At 37.4% G+C, this 22,152-nt stretch overlaps 1 non-coding gene and 1 pseudogene across 1 annotated transcript; one reads left to right on the top strand and one right to left on the bottom strand.

Moving 5' to 3' along the window:
* The first annotated feature begins 2,997 nt into the window (after nt 1-2,997).
* On the top strand, nt 2,998-5,156 carry LOC103677171 (annotated as a pseudogene).
* Nucleotides 5,157-21,526: 16,370 nt separating this feature from the next.
* On the bottom strand, nt 21,527-21,629 carry LOC121104332. Its single transcript, XR_005836623.1, has one exon. It is a non-coding gene; the product is annotated as a small nucleolar RNA SNORA1 (small nucleolar RNA).
* Between the last annotated feature and the right edge of the window lie 523 nt (nt 21,630-22,152).

The raw sequence follows: 22,152 nt of genomic DNA on the forward strand, positions 1-22,152 counted from the left end.
ATTTGTCAGAAAGCGAGCACAAGCAGGGGGAGCTGCATGCAGAGGGAGATGCAGGTTCCCTGCTCAGCAAGGAGCCGGATGTGGGACTCAATCCCAGAATGTGGGACTCAATTCCAGGACCCTAGGATCATGACCTGAGCTGAAGGCAGACGCTTAGCCCACTAAGCCACCCAGACATCCTGCTAAATAAATTAATTAAACATGATTACACTGCAGGCATGCAGCTTTTCAATCCTTTCAGCAATTCATTGGTAGGTGACAGTGACAGACTTTGAAAAAAAATGACATAAACATATTATGTCTGTTCACAGTTATAATGGAGAGTTAAAACATTCAAAAGCATTAGAAATTTAAACTGATTTTAGAGATTTCTGGGACAAAATTTTATGCTTCCTTCCACATTACTATAAAGCAAATGTGAAGTGAAAGAAATCTCAACCTTAAACTGATGGAAATTATCTAAGGGTGTTTTTTTTTTTTCTTTTATAACAAGCAATTGTTCATATTTTTGACAATCAAATAAACCACAATTATCACCTTGTCTTTCAAAAAGCCTCTGAAGTTTTAGAGAAATATGAATTTCTACTGCTTAAGTTTTAAGAATCATAAAACAATACTACATACAAATTAAAAGCAGTATTCACAGAAGGATTGAAATAAATATATCCATAACTAACAATCTGAAGAGTTGAATGTATTTTAGGGGAGGTTTATAGATTTTATTAAGAGATGCCTAATGGTAAATATAATATCAATTAAAAACGAGCTATAATTTTTGAGAACTTACTACATATATGCTAATCACAATGCTAAGGATATACATTCCAAAAAAATTCTGAGAACAAACTTGCTCCTTCTGTGATAGTTTGCATTTAATTAAAGAGAACCCCATACATCCAGTTACTTGGCCCCAACGGAATGAGCCACTTCTAGTAAGAGGGAAAATGCCATCAAAGATACCAGGTCCTATTTAGCTCTGTTAGCTTATGAGTAAGAAGCATCTTTGCAGTTGTTTTTAAGAATCTTGATATGGAGAGATTATACTGGATTATATATTTTATATGTTATGTATATAATGGCTCTAAATCCAATCTAGTGTCTTTGTAAGAGGCTGTGGGACATTACGTATACATAATGGAGAAGGCAATATGGACGGGTAGTCAAAGATTGGAGTGACTTAGCCATAAGCAAAGGAATGTCACCAGAAGCTAGAAGCAAGACAGGGAATCTGTCCTAGAGTCTCTGGAGGAAATGTGGCCCTGTTAATATCTTGATTTCAGCTCAATGAGATTGATGTTGAACTTCTGGCCTCCAGAATTGTGAAGGAATCAATTTCTGTTCTCTTAAGTCAACGAGTTTGTGGTAATTTGCAATGGCAGCTTAGGGAATTAAGACAGATTTTGGTAGGGGAAAGTGGGGTGCTGCTGTAACAAATACGTAAAAATGTGGAGTGCCTTTGTAATCGGACAGTAGGCAGAGACTTGGGAAAAATCTGAGGTAGAGGATAGAAAAACCCTAGACTGCCTTGACCAGGAATATGAACAGAAGTATGAATGTGAAAGGTGACTTTAGTGAAAGCTCAGAAGAAAATGAGAAATGTGTTATTGGAAATTGGTGATAGGTAATCCTCATTATTTACTGGCAGACTATTTGCCTCAATGTGTTTTATCGCTGTGTGGAAAGCAGGACTCATAAGCAAGGAATTTCGATTTTGACTGAGGAGATTTCTAAGCAAAGTGTTGAAGGTGCAACATTGTTTCTTCTCGCTGCTTATAGCAAAACACATGGGGAAAGAGAGAAACTAAGGAAAGAACTGTTAAGAAAAAGGGAACCAGTACTTAAAGATTTGGGAAATTCTCAGCCTGTTCAGAGAGCAAAACATGCTAAAATTCAGAGACCAGCTGTTAGGAAATTGTGCTCTGGAGAGAAGGCCAGGTGTGTGGCTAGAAAAATTTTGCTGAAGATACTAGTTTTGTGACTCATGGTTTCACTCAATCATCTCAGCACAAGCCGGGAACGGAAATGGAATTATCTAGGAAAGATCTGAGGAGGAATCTCTTGCTAATGAGATTAGCATTGGAATGAAAGAGACAGAGACCAGACAAAATGAGGGAAGATGTCAGAGTTCCAAAATTCTATAAGTAGAAAACATACTGATAAAACTATTCATCTGAAAACATGTACTATCCTTCAAGAAGAAGTGATGATACACTCATGGCAGAGCCATGGTCCCCGAAGAATGGAGCTGTAGGGCCAAAGGCAGATGCCCAGATCTAGAAATAGAGCAGAGCCCTGGGCCCAGTGGGCAGAAGTTAAAAACACATGGAATTATTTCTAACTCATAAAACATAGTGGGATTTTACCTGTTGGATTTCAAAATTATTTGAGAACACTGATTTCTTTCCTCCTTATATTTTATCCCTTCTGGAATAGAAATGTCTATAACTGTTATGCTATGCCAGCTGATAAAGGAAATTTTCAACTTTTAACATTTGTAGTTCCTGCTCCTGGGCTCCCAGGGAAGCTACACTTTAACATTTACCAAGGTCAAAATGACTCCACAAAACCTCAGAGCAGGGGCTCTTATTTCTGCCCCGAGCACACATTGTATGTCTGCTTTGTTAAAACAAAACACAAAACAAAAAGGAGCATTCAAGACATAAAGATAAGAAAAACAAAAAAACCTTCCTGGTTCCCAAAAGATTAAAGTTATACAGCCTAGTATACATACTAAAAACATAAGGTAAAGTCTACAACTTTCTGCAATGTCCTTTGTCATGGTGATTTGTAACTACATAAACAAAAATATGTAACTCTGTATGAAATATTCCTTCTCCAGAGCCTTCTTTTCTGTGTGAAGACTACGTAATTTGGGCAGCTGTTCTAACTTAGGCTTGAATAAAACTCTTTTACTTTCCCTTTAAAATTTCAAAGAAAGGTGTTTTTTGTTGTGTGTGTGTGTGTGTGTGTGTGTGTGTGTGTGTGTGTTGACAGAGCTCTACATTATATTTGGGGACCAGACAGCAAGATTTCCAATTTCATAGGCCCAAAGATGGAGATAAAATTTTCTCCAGGATGGATCATAGGCAGAATCTAAATTATGTTGATTTTGCTGATTTAAATAATGAGATTTGAAAATTCTGAGTTGGTGATATTTAGATACATTTTGGACTTGTGTTGATGCTGTAACAGGTTGATACTCTTGAAGACACTGGGATGGAATAAATGTATTTTGCACGTGGGATGGATTTTAATCTTTGGAGGCCAGAGGGAAGACTGTGGTAGACTGAAGCATCCCCCCAAAGATATCTGTGTCCGAATCCCTAATTCCACATTCCCATGCCTGGGGACATTAGCTTCCTTCTATGGAAAAAAAACAAAAACAAGAAAAGGCTTTGAGGATGTGATCTGGTTAAGGATCTTGAATTATGAATTATCTAGCTGAGCCCTAAATCCAGTAAAGGTGTGCCTGTAATGGGAGGCAGAGATGGAGTAATCAGTCCACAAGCCAAAGAACGTTAGCTGCCACCAGAAACTGGAAGAGACAAGGAGCGGATTTTCCCCTAGGGCATCTGGTTAGAACATTAATACCAATGAAACTAAAAAATACTAATTAAAATTAATACTGATTAAAAAAAACCCCTCTACATGTCAAAATTTGCAAGGCATTGCTAAAACTCTATGCTTGGGAAATTTTATAGCCCTTAGTACATTTATCAAAAATAAGCAAGATCAAAAACTAAAAAATCTGGCTTTCAACACAGTTATAGGTAGAGTGCTACACAGCAAATTCAGAGAAAGGAGTTCACAAATTATAAATGTAAGAAGAGGCTTTCTGCTCCTCCCAGTTCGACAGACAACCTCATCTTCTGGTGCAGTACTAGCTGTGTCCCTGAGACACAATGCTGAAGGTTAGAGGAAACAGATTTGGCCGTACTGGGCACCTGGTCACCAGGGCTGCTTTTAACTCAGGCAAGGTGAATATTGTCACCATCAATGACTATCACCCCTTCATTGATCTCAGCTACATGGCCTAATGTTCCAGTATGATTCCACCCAGGGCAAATTCAACAGCAGTCAAGGCTGAGAATGGGAAACTTGTCATCTATTCTAAGCCCATCTCCATCTTCCAGGGATGAGATTCCACCAATATTAAATGGGGTGAGCCTGGTGCTGAGTATGTTATGGGGTACACTGGGTCTTCACTACCATGGAGGAGCTGGGGCTCACTTGAAGGGGGGGACCAAGGGGTCATCATTTCTGCCTCTTCTGCTGATGGCCCCATGTTTGTGATGGGCATGAACCAGGAGAAGTATGACAACTCCCTCAAGAGTATCAGCAATGCCTCCTACACCACCAACTGCTTGGCCCCTCTGGCCAAGGTCGTCCACAACTCTGGTATCATGAAGGGACCCATGACCATAGTCCATGCCATCACTGCCACCCAGAAAACCATGGACAGCACCTCTGGGAAGCTGTGGCGTGATTGCTGAGCAGCTGCCCAGAACACCATCCCTGCTTCTATAGGTACTGCCAAGGCTGTAGGCAAGGTCATCGCTGAGCTGAACAGGAAGCTCACTGGCATGGCTTTCCATGTCCCCACACCCAAGGTGTCAGTCGTGGATCCAACCTGCTACCTGGAGAAAGCTGCCAAATATGATGATATCAAGAAGGTGATGAAGCAGGCATTGGAGGGCCCCATCAAGGGCGTCCTGGGCTACACTGACCAGGTTGTCTCCTGCAACTTTAACAGTGACACCCACTCTTTCACCTTCAATGCTGGGGCTGGCATTGCTCTCAATGACCACTTTGTCAAGCTCATTTCTGGTATAACAATGAATTTGGCTACAGCAAACAGGTGGTGGGCTTAATGGTCCCCATGGCCCTCAAGGAGTAAGAGCCCCCTGGACCATCAACCCCAGTGAAGGTGAAAGGAAAAGAGAGGCCCTCAGCTGCTGGAGAGTCTTTGCTGCCACTCATCCCCCAACACACTGAGAATCTCTCAACCTCTACACAGTTTTCATCCTAAAGAAGGTAAGGGGCTTGAGGAACACCATCTTCTCATGTACCATCAATAAAGTACACGATACCTAGCTAAAAAAAAAAAATAAAAATAAAAATAAAAAGAGATAGTAAAATAAAGAGTAACACATACTTATGATAGTAAAAATCCAAAAAATTAAAACCTAGTTACTTAAAAAGATAATTAAACATTTGGAGCACTGATAAGAAAAGACAAATGTAAATAAGTTTATTCTGAAATAAAAAGGAGAAATACCTACAGATAAAAATAATATTTAAAACTACTAAAATTGTGTTAAAAGTATGAATTTCTCAGAGCGCCTGGTTGGCTCAGTCGTTAAGCGTCTGCCTTCGGCTCAGGGTGTGATCCCGGTGTTCTGGGATCGAGCCCCGCATCGGGCTCCTCTGCTGGGATTCTGCTTCTTCCTCTCCCACTCCCCCTGCTTGTGTTCCCTCTCTCGCTGGCTGTCTCTCTCTCTCTCTCAAATGAATAAACAAAATCTTAAAAAAAAAAAAAAGTATGCATTTCCACGTCCAGCCATGATGGAGTAAGAATTACCCCAGACCCATTGTTCCATTATGACCAAAGAAAACTCTAGACAAAATAAATAAAATATTTCTTTCAAGCACAGGCATGCAAGACTATGAAAATGGGAAGGTGGAAAGCAACTGAGGTGACTCATACCATCACTCTGACTTTTCAGCAATTTCTAGACTACTAGTGCAGGGTTGGTTAAAAAAGAGAGAGAGAGAGGGAACTCAGTGATATTAATGAATTAAAGAGCTGAAGATTGGAGTTCTGGGGGCTGCAGAAGATGGGAGTTGCAGAGTTTCAGAGAGGGAGGGGCTTGAAGACTGAATACACTCTCAGTTAGGAATTTCAAGGGTTCAAACATGTCGGTAGACTTTTGAATTACCAGTCAGAATTAGTAATCCTCAGCAATCACCTGAGACATTCACTAGACAGCCATGAGAAGTGACACCTTGGTAATAAGACGGTATTTGAATTATCCTTGGAGTGAAGCCTACTCAAGTCTACCCTAATAAATCTGTAAAATACTCCCTGAAGGGCTCAAACTGATTCCATAACTTGGCCATTTGGCCAAAAAAAAAAAAAAAAAACCTGAACAATCTATAAAAATAGGACAACAAAATCCCAATATTCAACAATGTACCAATCACCATAATTATAGTTGAAAAGGTTACCACTCGTCTATTAGTAAGTGATGGGACAAACAAGCATTAAATTTGTAAGGATAGAGAGGACTTGAATAACACTACCAACCTACTTGGCCTAATTGATATTTATAGAGCACTCTACCTAATAATGGCAGAATACACATAAAATATTCAGCAAGATAGATTATATGCTGGGCCAAACACAAGCCTAATAAAATTTTAAAAGGTCACATCAAACAGGGTATGTTCTCTGAACATACTAGAATTAAATTAGAAATCAAAAAGTAAAGTAAAAAATATCTAGAAATACCCCATACAGTTGGAAATTCCACAACAATAATTTTCAAATAATCTACAGATACTATGTATATAGTCAAGGGTATTATGATAGTGTTACGTGGAGACGAATGGCGGCTACATATGTGGCAAGCACGGTATAATGTATAGAGTTGTCCAGTCACCTGAATGTTGTACACTTGGAACTAAGTAACATTGTGTATCAACTATATTTTAGTAGAAAAAAGGATGTTTGGTAGAATTCACCAGTGGGAGGAGAGGGAGTTGGATAGAAATTAGATAGTATAGGGGAATAAAGGAAAATAAAAATAGAGTATATAAAAATTGTTGGGCTGTAGCTAAAACAGTGTTTAGAAAGAAGTTTGAATACTTTATTGCTTAAATTATAAAAATTAAAAATTTTGAAGCTAATAATCTAATTTTTCATCTTAAGAAGCTGAAAAAATTAATCAAATTAAAGCCAAGTAAGGAAAATGAGGAACACAATAAAGAGCAGAAATCAATTAAACAGAAAATGAACCAACAATAAATCAAGGAAATCAAAAGATCATTGAAAAGATCAGTAACATTGGTAAACCTCTACTCAGTGTGATCAAGAAAAAGAAGTACACATGGGGGCTCCTGGGTGGCGCAGTCCTTAAGCGTCTGCCTTCCGCTCAGGGTGCAATCCCAGCGTTCTGGGATCAAGACCTGCACTGGGCTGCCTGCTCCACTGAGAGCCTGCTTCTTCCTCTCCCACTCCCCCTGCTTGTTTTCCCTCTCTCCTTGGTTGTCTCTCGGTCTATCAAATAAATAAATAAAATCTTATAAAAAAGAAAAGAAAAAGAAAAGAAAAAGAAGTACACAAATTACCAGAATCATGAAAAAAAAAAAAGAAGACAACCACTTAGAAACATGATAAGTGTAAAAAGGTAATATAATAAACCACTTTATGGCAATAAATTTGACAACTTAGATGAAATGGACAACTGGAAAAATTCTTTGAAAGAAACAAAACACCTAGCTTGCTTAAGAAGAAATAGATACCCTGAATAGCCATGTATCTATTAAATAAACTTAGTCTGCAGTTAAAAATCTCCCTAGAGGTGATAAGGTAACTCCAGGCTCAAGTGCTTTTATTAGAGAATTCTACCAATCATTTAAGAATGAAAACAATACCAATTCTATACAAACCCTTTAGATAAAAAGAGGGAATACTCACCAACTAATTTTATGAGGCTTGCATTTTCCTGTACCAAAACCAATCAAAGATTATATAAACAAAAGAAACCTGAACCAGTTTCTCTCATGAACACAGAAGCAAAATTCTTTAAAAAATATTGACATGGCCAATATAGTAATATATAAAAAGAGTAACATATCATGACAAGGAAGAATTTATTCCAAGAATGCAAGTTTATTTTAACATTTTAAGAAATCAATCAATATATTTCTGTGTATTAAATGGAAGTGAGAAAAACCCAATAATCAGATTCAGAAAAAGGCATTTGACAAGATTCAGAAAAAGGCATTTGACAAGATTCAACATCCATTGCTGATTAAAATTTTCAGCACATTAAAAATAGATGGAAATTTTATCAATCTGATAAAGGACATCTGCAAAAACTACAGCTAACTTCATATTTAATGAGGAACAAGGAAAAGATGTCTACTCTCACTACTTAGTTTCAAACTTCTACTGGATGTCTTAGCCAATGTAATAACAGAAAAATATATTAAAATCATATGCAAAGGAAGAAATAAACTGTCTTTCTTCCTAGATGACACAATCATGTACACAGGAAATGTGAAGGATCAACAGCGTGTTAGAATAAATATGTGTGTTTAGCAAAATCAGTGGCACAAAGTCAATATCTATAAATCAATTGCGATGTTATATCCCTGCAGTAGATTATTGGATGTATAAAAGTATTTTTATATTATTTAAAAGAGTATCAAAAACATGATATAATTAGGGATAAGTTTAGCAAAGTAAGTGTAATATGTATACACTGAAAATCACAAAATATGTTTGAGAGAAACTGAAGCGTTACTAAAGGAAGGGGTATGCCATATTTGTGGACAGCAAACCGAATATTGTTTTGACCCAATTATTCCCAGAATAATCTATATGCTCAATGCAAATCTAATTAAAATTCATGCAATTTTTTTAGTAGAAATTGATGAAAAACTGAAACATATAAGAATGCAAATGACCTAGACTAACCAAAATAATTTTTTTAAAAAGTCAGATTTGGAGGACTCAGTATGTACTACAATAACAAAGAGAGCGCGGCTTTTGCATATCTATAGACATGAAGATCAATGAAACAGAAAACAGAGTCTCAAAATAATCTAACACAATAGATCGATGTTTGACAAAAGTACCTATGTAATTCAGTGGAGAACAAATATTCTTTGCACCTACTGGTGCCAAAACAACTGAATATCCATATGTAAAAGAAAATAAATCTCAAGTCTTTTAAAACATCACGCACAAAAATTCTCTAAATACGGATCATAGAGTTAAACATATGAGCCAAAATGGTAAGACTTCTAGATGAAAGTATTCTAGGGAAAAATCTTGAAAACTTTGTGATAAGCAAGAACTTCTTAGGATACAAAATGCATGAATTATAAAGAAAAAGCTGATAAATTGGAATTCATGAAAACTAAAAACTTTTCAAATAATACAATTAATTTTGTATATTGAAGAAGAAAATGAAAAGGTAATCAAAGTGCTTGAAGAAAATAATTGCACTACAGCTTTCTGACACAGACTTGTATACAAAACACATCAGGAATTCTTACAATTCAATAATTAGGGGACGAGCAACCTAACAAAAAAGGGCAAAATATTTGAATAAAATTACACCAAAGAAGATAGAGAGATGGTCAATAAACACGTAAAAAATATTCAACATCTTTAGCCATTGGGAAATGCAAATTCAAACAATAATAAAATAACAATACACACCATTAGAATTGAAAAATTTAAAAACTGGCAACTATTGTTTATAATGCAAAGAGACTGAAATTTTCATACACTGCTGAGGGTGGGGGATATAAAATGGTACCTCTACTTGGAAAACAACTCGGCAGTTTCTTAAGAGGTTAAACACACACTTAGAACACACAACATGCATAAATACCTATGTACATACAACCCGGCAATGCCACTCTGAGTAATTCACCCCACCATATATAAAAACTGTATACCCACACTGTTATGAACCAAATGTGTCCTCTGCAAATCGATATGTTAAGTGCTGGTATTTGGAGTTGAGGCCTTTGGGAAAGGATGAAGTTTAGACTGAGCTCAGGTGAGCTACTGAGGGCGGCTTTCCCGTGGTCTGGTGAGTGCACTTGTAAGAGGAAGACACGCCAGAGCTACCTCCTGTCCACACACTTGCACTGAGGAAAGGACATGTAAGCACACAGGTAAAGGCGGCTTCTATAAGCCAGGAAGACGGCCCTCACCTAGAACCAAATCTGTCAGCCCCTTGATCTTGGCTTTCCCAGCCTATACAACCAGGAGAAACCATTTCTGTTGTTTAAGGCACCCCCCAGTCTACGGTGTCTTATTTTAGCAGCCTGAGCTAAGACACATGCAAATCTTTATATGATAACACACAGAGCAGCTTTCTTCCTAATAGCCCCAGATTGGAAGCCTAAATGTCCATCATCAAGAGAAAGACAAATAAATTGTGCTATATCCATTTAATGGAATACTTAGCCATAAAATAAAAGAAGGTATGTTATAACAATATGGATAAATCTCAAAATCACTATGCTGAGAAAGAAGCCAAATACAAAAGAATATCTACTGTAGGATACAAATATGAAACTCTAGAAGAGATAAATGGATTTGGTAGTGACAGATAAACAGTTGGGTGGTGGCCTGGGGCCTGGGCTGGGCTGGGAGCTGGGAGGGTTTGACAAGGCAAACTAGGGCCTCCTGCAGACAATGTGTTTGGTTTGAGTGAATCTTGATTGTGGATGAGGTTATACAGTGTGTGAGTGTGTGTGTGTGTGTGTGTGTGTGTGTGTGTGTGTGTGGTAACTCGTCAAACTATACACTTGAAATGCATGCATTTATTTTACATAAATTATATCTGAGCATTAGTATAAAAAATCGAAACTGAAATGTTAGAAAATCAATATTAAATGGAAAAAAAATGCAAAAATTTTTAAATATAAAAGAATAAGTGTAAAAAAGAATAAGAACAGCTAAATAGACTAATAAATAATAAATTGAAATGGTAAGCAAAGACCACCTCACACACCAAAGAGGCCCAGACTTAATTTTACAGATATAAAATTTTCCTGAAAGTGTAAAGGCGGATGTAATTTCTTTCTTATAGGAATTGTTACAGCAAATAGTAACAGAACAAACATTACCTAATTTATTTTACAAAATTATTGCCACTGTGGTCAGCAAAGCGGATTGGGAAAGTACAAAGAAAATAAATCACAGGCCTACTTTGTTTGGAGCCACAAAAGTAGAAATCCTAAAGAAAATACCAGCTAACTAATTTCCATTATACCTAACAATAATAATAGAAATAGAAATAAAGGTAGGATGGAATTTATTATTTGCTCATGTTTATAAAAGTGTGGAATGATTAAATGTGGTCATTAGTATGGGGCTTATCAGCAATTTTGTAGATTTCAGTTCAATTTCCCCAGGTGCAACCTCACCTCTGACTCAGAGCAATAAGGAAGGGCCAGTGTTCCTACAGGCCGGTCAAGCCGCTCTCCGTCGATGCAGCATGTTGTCCACATCACAGAAGCCTGCTGGTAAGTGCTGGGCTACGTACTGTCCAGTCAGGGCTGTTGCGTTCTTCCAAGCCTTTTTGGTTGCTACTCTCCAACCGTTCTAGAAGTCTGTTTTATGAGCAAAGGCAACACAAAAGTTCTGTTGCCCCGTCAGCTTTGCTCCAACTTCTGCTTGAAAGACGGCATTTCCCCAGCCTGTCATGTTGCCAATTATCAGTGGTGGGATAGAAATAGAGTATTTGCTGTCCTTCTTGAACTTTGATCAATTGTCACCACCCTGCTGGCAAAACTGAACGGGGCCATCAGAGTTACCTCATTTCTAGTTGCACTGCAATGTGCTCATAGCTTCTTTATATGCTCGCCAGATTGCCTTCCATGTGATACAAGCCATGTGTTTCTGCGAGCATTTGTTATTTGTAGTGCATATTGGACCCTTTCTTAGCTTCAAAATTTATGATGTTATCTCTACTATTTTGCATCTTTTTGCTCATTTCTGTATGTGTTGGGGTGAGTGATGGCATAAATCTCTACTTAGGACACTTTTTTTGCAGTCACTCTGTTGATAGATATGTTATTATTTATGCACTGGTATTTGTATCTTTATACTTGGCCTATAAAGAGTGTTTATTCCTCTTATTTAAACTAACTGCTGTTTTTCATACATTGAAATAAAAATATTAATCTACCATCAATAGTTATTTCAATTTAGATTTTTCCCTATCATAGAGATGAAGGGAACTGAATCATTTACGTCCTTAATCAAGTGCAAGCATTTACAATATAATGATCCAACAATTGTACATGTTTCTCAGTGCTCGGTAAGGTAAGTGTATTCTTAATCCCCTTGACCTACTTCACCCACCCTCCCACCCACCTCCTCCCGGGCAACCACATTTGTTGTCTGTATTTAAGACTGTTTTTTGTCTCTTTTGTTGTTGTTTATTCGTTTTGTTTCTTAAATTCCCCATATGAGTGAAATCCTATAGTATTTGTCTTTCTCTATCTGATTATTTCTTAGCATTATACCCTCTAGGTCCATCCATATTGTTGCTAATGGCAAGATCTCCTTTTTATGATTAATATTCCAGTGTGTGTGTGCGTGTGTGTGTGTGTGTGTGTGTACACCACTCGCTCATCTATGACACTTGGGCTGCTTCCATACCTTGGCTACTGTAAATAATGATACAACAAACAGAGGGGTGCATGTATCTTTTCAAAGTAGTGTTTTTGTTTTCCTTGAGTAAATACCCAGTAATGGGATTATTGGATCATAGGGTAGCTCTATTTTTAACTTTTTGAGGAACTTCCATACTGTTTTCCACAGTGGCTGCACCAGTTTGCATTCCCACCAACAGTGCAGGAAGTTTCCTTTTTCCCCACATGCTCATCAACACCTGTTATTTTTTGTCTTTTAGAGCTTAGCCATTCTGACAAGTGTAAGGTGAAATCTCATTACAGTTTTGATTTGCATTTCCCTGATCATTAGTGATGTTGAGCATCTTTTCATGTGTCTGTTGGCCATCTTTCAAAAAATGTCTGTTCAGGTTCTCTGCCCATTTTTTTAATAATATTTTTTATTATATTATGTTAGTCACCATATAATACATCCCTGGTTGCTGATGTAAAGTTCCATGACTCATTAGTTGCGTATAACACCCAGTGCACCATGCAATACGTGCCCTCCTTAATACCCATCACCAGCCTATCCCATTCCCCCACCCTCCTCCCCTCCGAAGCCCTCAGTTTGTTTCTGAGTCCATAGTCTCTCAGGCTTCACTCCCCCTTCCGATTACCCCCCCTTTCTTTATCCCTTTTTTAATCGGATTATTATTATTTGTTGCTGTTGTTGTTTGCTCTTGAGTTGTATAAGTTCTTCATGTAATTTGGATATTAGCCCCTTATCTCATATATCACTTAAAAATATCTTCTATTAAGTGTTGTGCCTTTTAGTTTTGTTGATGGTTTCCTTTGCTGTGCAGAAGCCTTTTATTTTGATGTAGTCCCAACTGTTTTGTTTTTGTTTCCCTTGCCTGAAGAGACATTTCTAGAAAAACATTTCTGCAGCCAATGTCAAAAAAATTACTGCCCAAGTTTTCTTCTAGAAGTTTTATGGTTTCAGGTCTCATATTTAAATCTTTAATCCATTTTGAGTTTATTTTTGTATATGGTGTAAGAAAGTGGTCCAGTTTCATTCTTTTGCATGTTGCTATCCAGTTTTCCTGGGACCATTTGTTGAAGAGACTCTCTTTTCTCCATTGCATATTCTTTCCTCATTTGTCATAGATTAACTGACTGGGTTTATTGCCACGTTCTCTATTCTGTTCTATCAACCAATGTGTCTATTTTTATGACAGTACCACACTGTTCTGATTACTATAGCTTTGCAGTATATCTTGAAATCTAGAATTGTGATACCTCCAGCTTTGTTCTTCTCTTTCAACATGGCTTTGGCTACTTGGGGTCCTGGGTTCTACACAAATTTTATTTTTATTTGTTCTCGTTCTGTGAAAAATGTTGTTGGTATTTTGATAAGGATTGCACTAAATCTGTGGATTTCTTTCTTATTCTACTTTTAAACTTGTGTGAACTACAAATATGTAAGAAGACATTCTAGAAATCTTTTCTTTGATTTACTCCTGTTGCTATTTCACAGATTTATTCACCCATACAAATGTCAGTCACAGAGAATATGTTACATAGCAAGTAACATACCCACTTATGTGTATAAAATATTTACATATAATCTTTATTATTCTCAGTTTATATAAATAAAAAAACAGAATTATTATAAAATAATTTGTAAAAGTCAACCAATGTTTTCAAAAATGGTAACTCAATGTACTGTTCCATTCCTTGTTAATGAAAGAATACAATTTATATACTATATTATTAATACTTTATCTGAAGAAAATTACTCTTTTACTCTTCGAAATTCTTCAAATTAAAGGCATTCTAAAGGAAACTTTAAAAACTAAAGACAATATATATAAGTACTTTAAAACTATTTTTAAAAATCCTCTTTGCCTGAGTAAGTCTTTATTTTCTAGAAAGAATGTTGAATTCCTAATATCTGCTACAAAGATGTTAAACCATTGGAAATTAGCATTTTTCTTTATAAATTCTTTTGTCTAGCAATTCATTTAAGATTTCAAATACATGCTTATTAATTTTATAGCTATTATATATTACTTTTATATATCATATTTTGAAGAAATAGTATTTTTAATACAACTATTAATAAATCAAGTTTTTAGTTGTACTTTATAATAGTCCATTGGATGTATATTTATTATGTGAGGAGAAATAGCAAAGATAATATAAATATTTCAATGATTAGCATTGTCCCAGATACTCTAAACATATTTAATAAAATATACGTGTGTTAACCAATGAGGTATCTTTGAAGTACATAACAAAATATAATGACATGAAATAAAAACCTCCTGAGGGAAATAATATAAACTCTATTGAAAACATTTATGGCAATAGTAATAATAAATATACATTTGCAATTTAATATTAACCAAAATATTGTATATCTTTTATTCCCTTAGACCCTGGAAATATTCCTTTTCTGCAGATTTACCACACTCTAGAATACTCCTTTGTTTTGAATCATTTCATCTCAATAAGCCAAGGATTTCAATTCATATAAGAATATACATTATATATCTGTCTTAATAATAATTCAGTACTTCTGTTTTGAATATTTACTATCATAGACTAATTCCTTCTGCATCAGAAATCGGAACTTGATGTGAAGTTCACCTGCCTTCAAAATATCAAAATACCGTCATCTTGTTATACCTTGCAGACAAAAGAAAGGATGGCATATCTTCCTAATGCATTAAGGCAAAGACCATAGGGTTGAGGGACAGAAGTCTTGGATTTGAGCCTGGATATGGGCTTTATTGACTGCCCATGTCGTCAGATACCTCTGAGTTTTACCTCTGTCTCTGGGAGGATGAATGCACAGACGAATTCTTCTTGGAAGATGTACATCGTCATCCATGTCTGGATTGTTATCTTAACCAGGAGCACCTCAATGACTGGGCAGGACTGATTGCTTTGTCCTCAAATTCAAACTGATGGTAAGCCAATGTGACATTTTCTCTTTGATTTCCTATTGGTCAAGATCCAATCAGTTAATAGAGGCTGTTAGTATGAGTATCTGGTCACAAAGGAGGTGGAAGAAAAGGAAATCAAACACCACCTTTGGTGGTACCTGTGACATTGGAGAGCAGAACTGGTTGGCAGGAGGTGAAACCAAGGAGCTACTGTGAGAAATTCATACAAATTACGAGAGGGAAAAATGTCCTGGCTTTTTTCTTCTTCCCACCCTCCAATGTTCTGCCATGGACTTCACTGGCACTTGCCAAAAACCAGCTTGGGAACAATGGTGTGTAGCACTCAACGTTTTGTGATAAAAAGATCAGGGTGGAGGTAGGAATGAATCTGTGAGCAGAGAGGCAAATGATCTGCAAGTATGAGCTTATCTCCAGGCTGGCCTTTTCTCAGATGATAATAGGCATTTCCAGAAGGAAAGGTATATGTTTGCCAAAATGACACTGATAAATTGCCTGCCCTCCATCACAAATTTACCTAGTACTTGATCTATTATCCTATGAATACTACTCCCAATTCCAAATTTTTGCTTCAGTGGAATGAATGTAATGTTTTCAGAAGAACAAAATAAGGAGAACTGATTAAAACAGTAATGATCCTTCCCTTCTGTCTTGACATCCTTTTAGCTTTCCTTCGCAGGAGGAGAGGCCGTATCCAAGCTCAGCATCCTCTGTCAGGAAGGACTTAATACCATGATCTCTAGGCATGGACATCAGACATCCCCAGGCAAAGGCTATAAATATCTGGCATACCCAACCAGTTAGTTGGCTTGGCACTAAGTAGGTTCTGAATTCATCCGTTATCCCCTTCCCACAAACACACACACAAGTTTGCTTTCGTGTTTGCTGTGTCCAAATAGAAAAAAATGGGCGTATATTAGGTTCCCGTGGCTGCTGTAACGAGTATCAGACTGGGTAGCTTGAAATACAAGAAATTTACTCTCCCATGGTTCATAGAAGTCAGAAGTCTGAAATCAAGGTCTTGGCAGAGCTGTACTTTCTCTGAAGGCTCTAGGGGAGTATCTTTCCCTTCCCTCTTCCAGCTTTTGGGGCTGCTGGAATTCCTTGGCTTTTTTGGCTTTTGGCCACATCACTCCAGTCTCTGCCATGGTCTTCACCACTGCTTTCCCCTCTTCTGCCTGTGCGTCCTCTTCTGTTTGTCTCAAATTTCCCTCTACTTTTTCTATTTTAAGGATACTTGACATGGAATTTAGGATCCACCCATAATTCAAGATTATCTCATCTCAAGATCCTTAATTACATCAGAAAAGATGCACCCCTTTTTCTCCAAATAAGGTAATATTTGTGAGTTCTAAGGATTTAAACTGGATATCTTTCGGAGGGTTACTTTCACCTTTTTTTTTTTTTTAATCATTTTTTATTATATTATGTTAGTCACCATACAGTACATCCCCGGTTTCCGATGTAAGGCTCGATGATTCATTAGTTGTGTATAACACCCAGTGCACCATGCTTTACGTGCCCTCCTAACTACCCATCACTGGTCTATCCCATTCCCCCACCCCCCTCCCCTTTGAAGTCCTCAGTTTGTTTCTGAGTCCATAGTCTCTCATGTTTCATTCCCCCTTCTGATTACCCCCCCTTTCTTTATCCCTTTCTTCCCCTACCGATCATCCTAGTTCTTATGTTCCATAGATGAGAGAAATCATATGATAGTTGTCTTTCTCTGCTTGACTTATTTCGCTTAGCATTATCTCCTCCAGTGCCGTCCATGTTGTAGCAAATGTTGAGAACTCGTTCTTTCTGATAGCTGAGTAATATTCCATTGTATATATGGACCACAACTTCTTAATCCAGTCGTCTGTTGAAGGGCATCTCGGTTCCTTCCACGATTTAGCTATTGTGGACAAAGGTGCTATGAACCCTGGGGTGCATATGGCCCTTCTCTTCACTACGTCTGTATCTTTGGGGTAAATACCCAGTAGTGCAATGGCTAGATCATAGGGTAGCTCAATTTTTAACTTTTTAAGGGACCTCCACACTGTTTTCCAGAGTGGCTGTACCAACTTGCATTCCCACCAACAATGTAGGAGGGATCCCCTTTCTCCACATCCTCTCCAACAATTGTTGTTTCTTGCCTTGTCTATTTTTGCCATTCTAACTGGCGTAAGGTGGTATCTCAGTGTGGTTTTGATTTGAATTTCCTTGATGGCTAATGATTTTGAACATTTTTTCATGTGTCTGTTAGCCATTTGTATGTCTTCATTGGAAAAGTGTCTGTTCATATCTTCTGCCCATTTTTTGATTTGTTTATTTGTTTCTCGTGTATTGAGTTTGAGAAGTTCTTTGTAGATCTTGGATACCAGTCCTTTATCTGTAGTGTCATTTGCAAATATCTTCTCCCATTCCGTGGGCTGCCTCTTAGTTTTTCTGACTGTTTCCTTGGCTGTGCAGAAACTTTTAATCTTGATGAAGTCCCATAAATTCATTTTATCTTTTGTTTCTCTTGCCTTTGGGGATGTGTCATGAAAAAGGTTGCTTTGGCCGATGTCATAGAGGTTGCTGCCTATGTTCTCCTCTAGAATTTTGATGGATTCCTGTCTCACATCGAGGTCTTTCATCCATTTGGAGTTTATTTTTGTGTATGGTGTGAGAGAGTGGTCAAGTTTCATTCTTTTGCATGTAGCTGTCCAATTTTCCCAGCACCATTTATTGAAGAGACTGTCTTTTTCCCACCGGATGTTTTTTCCTGCTTTATCAAATATTAGTTGCCCAAAGAGCCGAGGGTCCATTTCTGGGCTCTCTATTCTGTTCCATTGGTCTATGTGTCTGTTTTTGTGCCAGTACCATGCTGTCTTTGTGATCACAGCTTTGTAGTACAGCTCGAAATCCGGCATTGTGATGCCCCCAGCTTTGTTTTTCCTTTTCAACAGTTCCTTGGAGATTCGGGGCCTTTTCTGTTTCCATACAAATTTAAGGACTATTTGTTCCAGTTCTTTGAAAAATGTCCTCGGTATTTTGATCGGGATAGCATTGAAAGTGTAGATTGCTCTGGGTAGCATGGACATTTTAACTATGTTAATTCTTCCAATCCATGAGCATGGAATATCTTTCCATCTTTTTATGTCTTCCTCAATGTCTTTCAAGAGTGATTTATAGTTTCTAGAATATAGGTCCTTTACGTCTCTGGTTAAGTTAATTCCAAGGTAACGTATGGTTTTTGGTGCTATTGTAAATGGGATGGATTCCCTAATTTCTCTTTCTTCGGTCTCGTTATTCGTGTATAGAAATGCAACTGATTTCTGAGCATTGATTTTGTATCCCGCCACGTTACTGAATTGCTCTATAACTTCTAATAGTTTGGGAGTGGCTTCTTTTGGGTTTTCCATATAGAGTATCATGTCATCTGCAAAGAGAGACATTTTGACTTCTTCTTTGCCAATTTGAATACCTTTGATCCCTTTTTGTCGTCTGATTGCTGTTGCAAGGACTTCTAGTACTATGTTGAATAATAGTGGCGAGAGTGGGCATCCTTGTCGAGTTCCTGATCTTAAGGGAAAGGCTTCCAGCTTTTCCCCATTGAGAATAATATTTGCAGTAGGCTTTTCATAGATGGCTTTTATGAGATTGAGAAATGTACCTTCTATTCCTACACTCTGAAGGGTTTTAATCAGGAAAGGATGCTGTATTTTGTCAAATGCTTTTTCGGCATCGATTGAGAGGATCATATGGTTCCTGAGTCTTTTCTTGTTGATATGATGTATCACGCTGATTGATTTGCGAATATTGAACCACGCTTGCATCCCAGGTATGAATCCCACTTGATCGTGATGGATAATCCTTTTAATGTACTGTTGGATTCTATTAGCAAGTATCTTGTTGAGGATTTTGGCGTCCATATTCATTAGGGAAATCGGTCTGTAATTCTCCTTTTTGAGGGGGTCTTTGCCTGGTTTGGGGATCAAGGTAATATTGGCCTCATAGAATGAGTTTGGTAGCTTTCCTTCTGTTTCTATTTTTTGAAATAGCTTTAGGAGAATAGGTATTATTTCTTCTTTGAATGTTTGGTAGAATTCCCCAGGAAAACCGTCCGGGCCTGGAGTTTTGTTATTTGGAAGGTTGTTTATCACTGACTCAATTTCTTCATAATTAATTGGCCTGTTTAAGGAATCAATTTCTTCCGGTTTCAATCTTGGTAGTTTATAGGTTTCCAGGAAGGATTCCATCTCTTCCAGATTGCTTAGTTTATTGGCATATAGCTGTTGATAAAAATTTCTAATAATCCTTCCAATTTCAATGGTGTTCGTCGTGACCTCCCCTTTTTCATTCATAATTTTAATAATCTGGGTCCTTTCTCTTTTCTTTTGGATAAGTCTTGCCAGTGGTCTGTCAATTTTATTGATTCTCTCAAAGAACCAGCTTCTAGTCCTGTTGATCTGCTCTACTGTACTTCTGGTTTCTGCTTGATTGATTTCAGCTCTAATTTTGGTCAACTGCTTCCTCGTGCGTGGATTAGGCCTGTCCCTCTGTTGCTGTTCCAGCTTCTTGAGGTGAGAATATAAAAACTGCATTTTAGATTTTTCTATTCTTTTGAGTGAGGCTTGGATGGCTATGTATTTCCCCCTTAGGACTGCCTTTGCAGTATCCCATAGGTTTTGGACTGTTGTATTTTCATTCTCATTGGTCTCCATAAATAGTTTAATTTGATTTTTGATTTCCTGGTTTATCGAGTCATTCCTGAGCAGGATGGTTCTTAGTCTCCAAGTGTTTGAGTTTCTTCCAAATTTTTCCTTGTGGTTGAGTTCCAATTTCAGAGCGTTGTGGTCTGAGAATATGCAGGGGATAATTTCAATCTTTTGGTATCGGTTGAGACCTGTTTTGTGTCCCAGAACATGGTCTATTCTTGAAAATGTTCCATGGGCATTAGAATAGAATGAGTACTCTTTGGTTCTGGGGTGTAGTGTTCTATATATATCTATGAGGTCCTACTCGTCAAGTATGGCATTCAAAGCCTTTGATTCTTTGCTTAGTTTTTGCCAGGGTGTTCTGTCTATTTCTGATAGTGGAGTGTTGAGGTCCCCTACTATTAATGTATTTTTATTTATATGTCTCTTTATTCTGGTTAAGAGTTGGCTTGTGTATCTTGCTGCTCCCCTGCTGGGGGCTTTTTTTTTTTTTTTAATCTACCGAAGTGAGAAAAAGCTCCTTGCATTGCACTGATATGTAGATTCACCCTGGAGGCCCAGCAAGGTCCAACTTCAACATATCTCTCTGCAGGAGAACGGAAGAATCAAAAGGAATCTTACCTTCTCTTCTCTTGTCATCTTTAGCCTATATGAATTTCCAAATCCTTTTTCACAATAAAGCTATTTCTTCAATGAGAACCATGTGTTGTTTAGGAATTAACAGTGGAGATCCAGAAGGGATACCTATTACACTACAACAATGCACTGTAACAGATTAGTTCAGGAGGCCCATTTTGAATGCTCCTCACACACATATAATATGATACAAGCTTACATTTCTAGAATAACATGACTGTGCAGCGCGCAGACCTAGGAAAATGACATCCTAATAGAACCTGAATTCTTCAATGCTCTTAAATTGTCCCCTCTATCCCTGTCTGCTCATGAGGAAATCACCATTTCAAGTAGGTTGCAACCACCAATTCCAGACTCTTCCTAATGCATAAAAACCTAGCAACAGCTGACTTCATTATCTCTCTCATCTTACTTAGAAGAATCACGATTAAATCACAAATACCCCAAATGATTTTTTCTTAGTGAATCATGCATGCATCTATTATAGTTATTTGTTCAAGTCAATACATTTTTGTTCAGGATTTTTACATTTGGTTCCTTCTACTACCAATAACCACAGTTCCTTCAAAGTCAGAATCAAAATCTTCAAAAGACGTTTTGTTCAAACCACAGTTGTCACGGTCAGTCTAGAGTTCTTTAGGTTGGGCTTCTTTGATCTCCACTTGGAGATGCACATATCACAATTCAAAAATTCCCCACCTGTAATCTTTGGAATCCAGTTTCTTTACTTTAGGGCCCTAGAATCCAAATTGTTGGAAGTACATTGGTTGCTATTTTGGCAAATGATCTAAAATTGTTATTCCTTCATTGTTTCTAGTACTGAAAAGTCTTGTGACTTCCACACTACTCCATGAGCCTAGCAGAAAATATTACAGACCTCACTGTCACCACCACAACAAGCCTGCTGTGATGGAAGCATAACCTGTGTCTCAATACAGCCACATACAGTTATTTTTATATATAGGCTATATGCTAAGCATAGAAAACAGAAGTTTAATAAAATAAATTAATAATTAATTATAACAAGATTATCCAAAATTATTTAAATGAAATTGAAGACTTGAAAGAAAATTTCTCAGAAGTGTGCATAATGTTTATTACAAAATGTGTTTTTGGGGTGCTTGGATGGCTCAGTCGGTTAAGCATCTGATTCTTGGTTTTGGTTCTGGTCACGATCTCAGGGTCCTGGGATCAAGCCCCACTTCAGGCTCCACCGTCAGCCAGGAATCTGCTTGAGGGTTTCTCTCCCTCTCATACTGCCCCTCCCCCACCTTGCATTTGCTCAAGCTCTTTCTAAAAATAAATAATTCTTCAAAAAACATTTTATTATAAATTATGTTTTATTATAAAATGAGAGAGCCTATATTTTCTTAAAAAGAGTAAGAATCATGGAAAAGATAAGAGAAGAGAAGCATTTCGTTGTTTAGATTGGGATTAGCAATCTATGGCCTTTGCCTATTTTTACATAATAGCCCATGGAAGAGTTTTGA

This window comes from Ursus maritimus, unplaced genomic scaffold, assembly GCF_017311325.1.
Source record: "Ursus maritimus isolate PB19 unplaced genomic scaffold, ASM1731132v1 scaffold_20, whole genome shotgun sequence".
Classification (NCBI taxonomy): domain Eukaryota; kingdom Metazoa; phylum Chordata; class Mammalia; order Carnivora; family Ursidae; genus Ursus; species Ursus maritimus.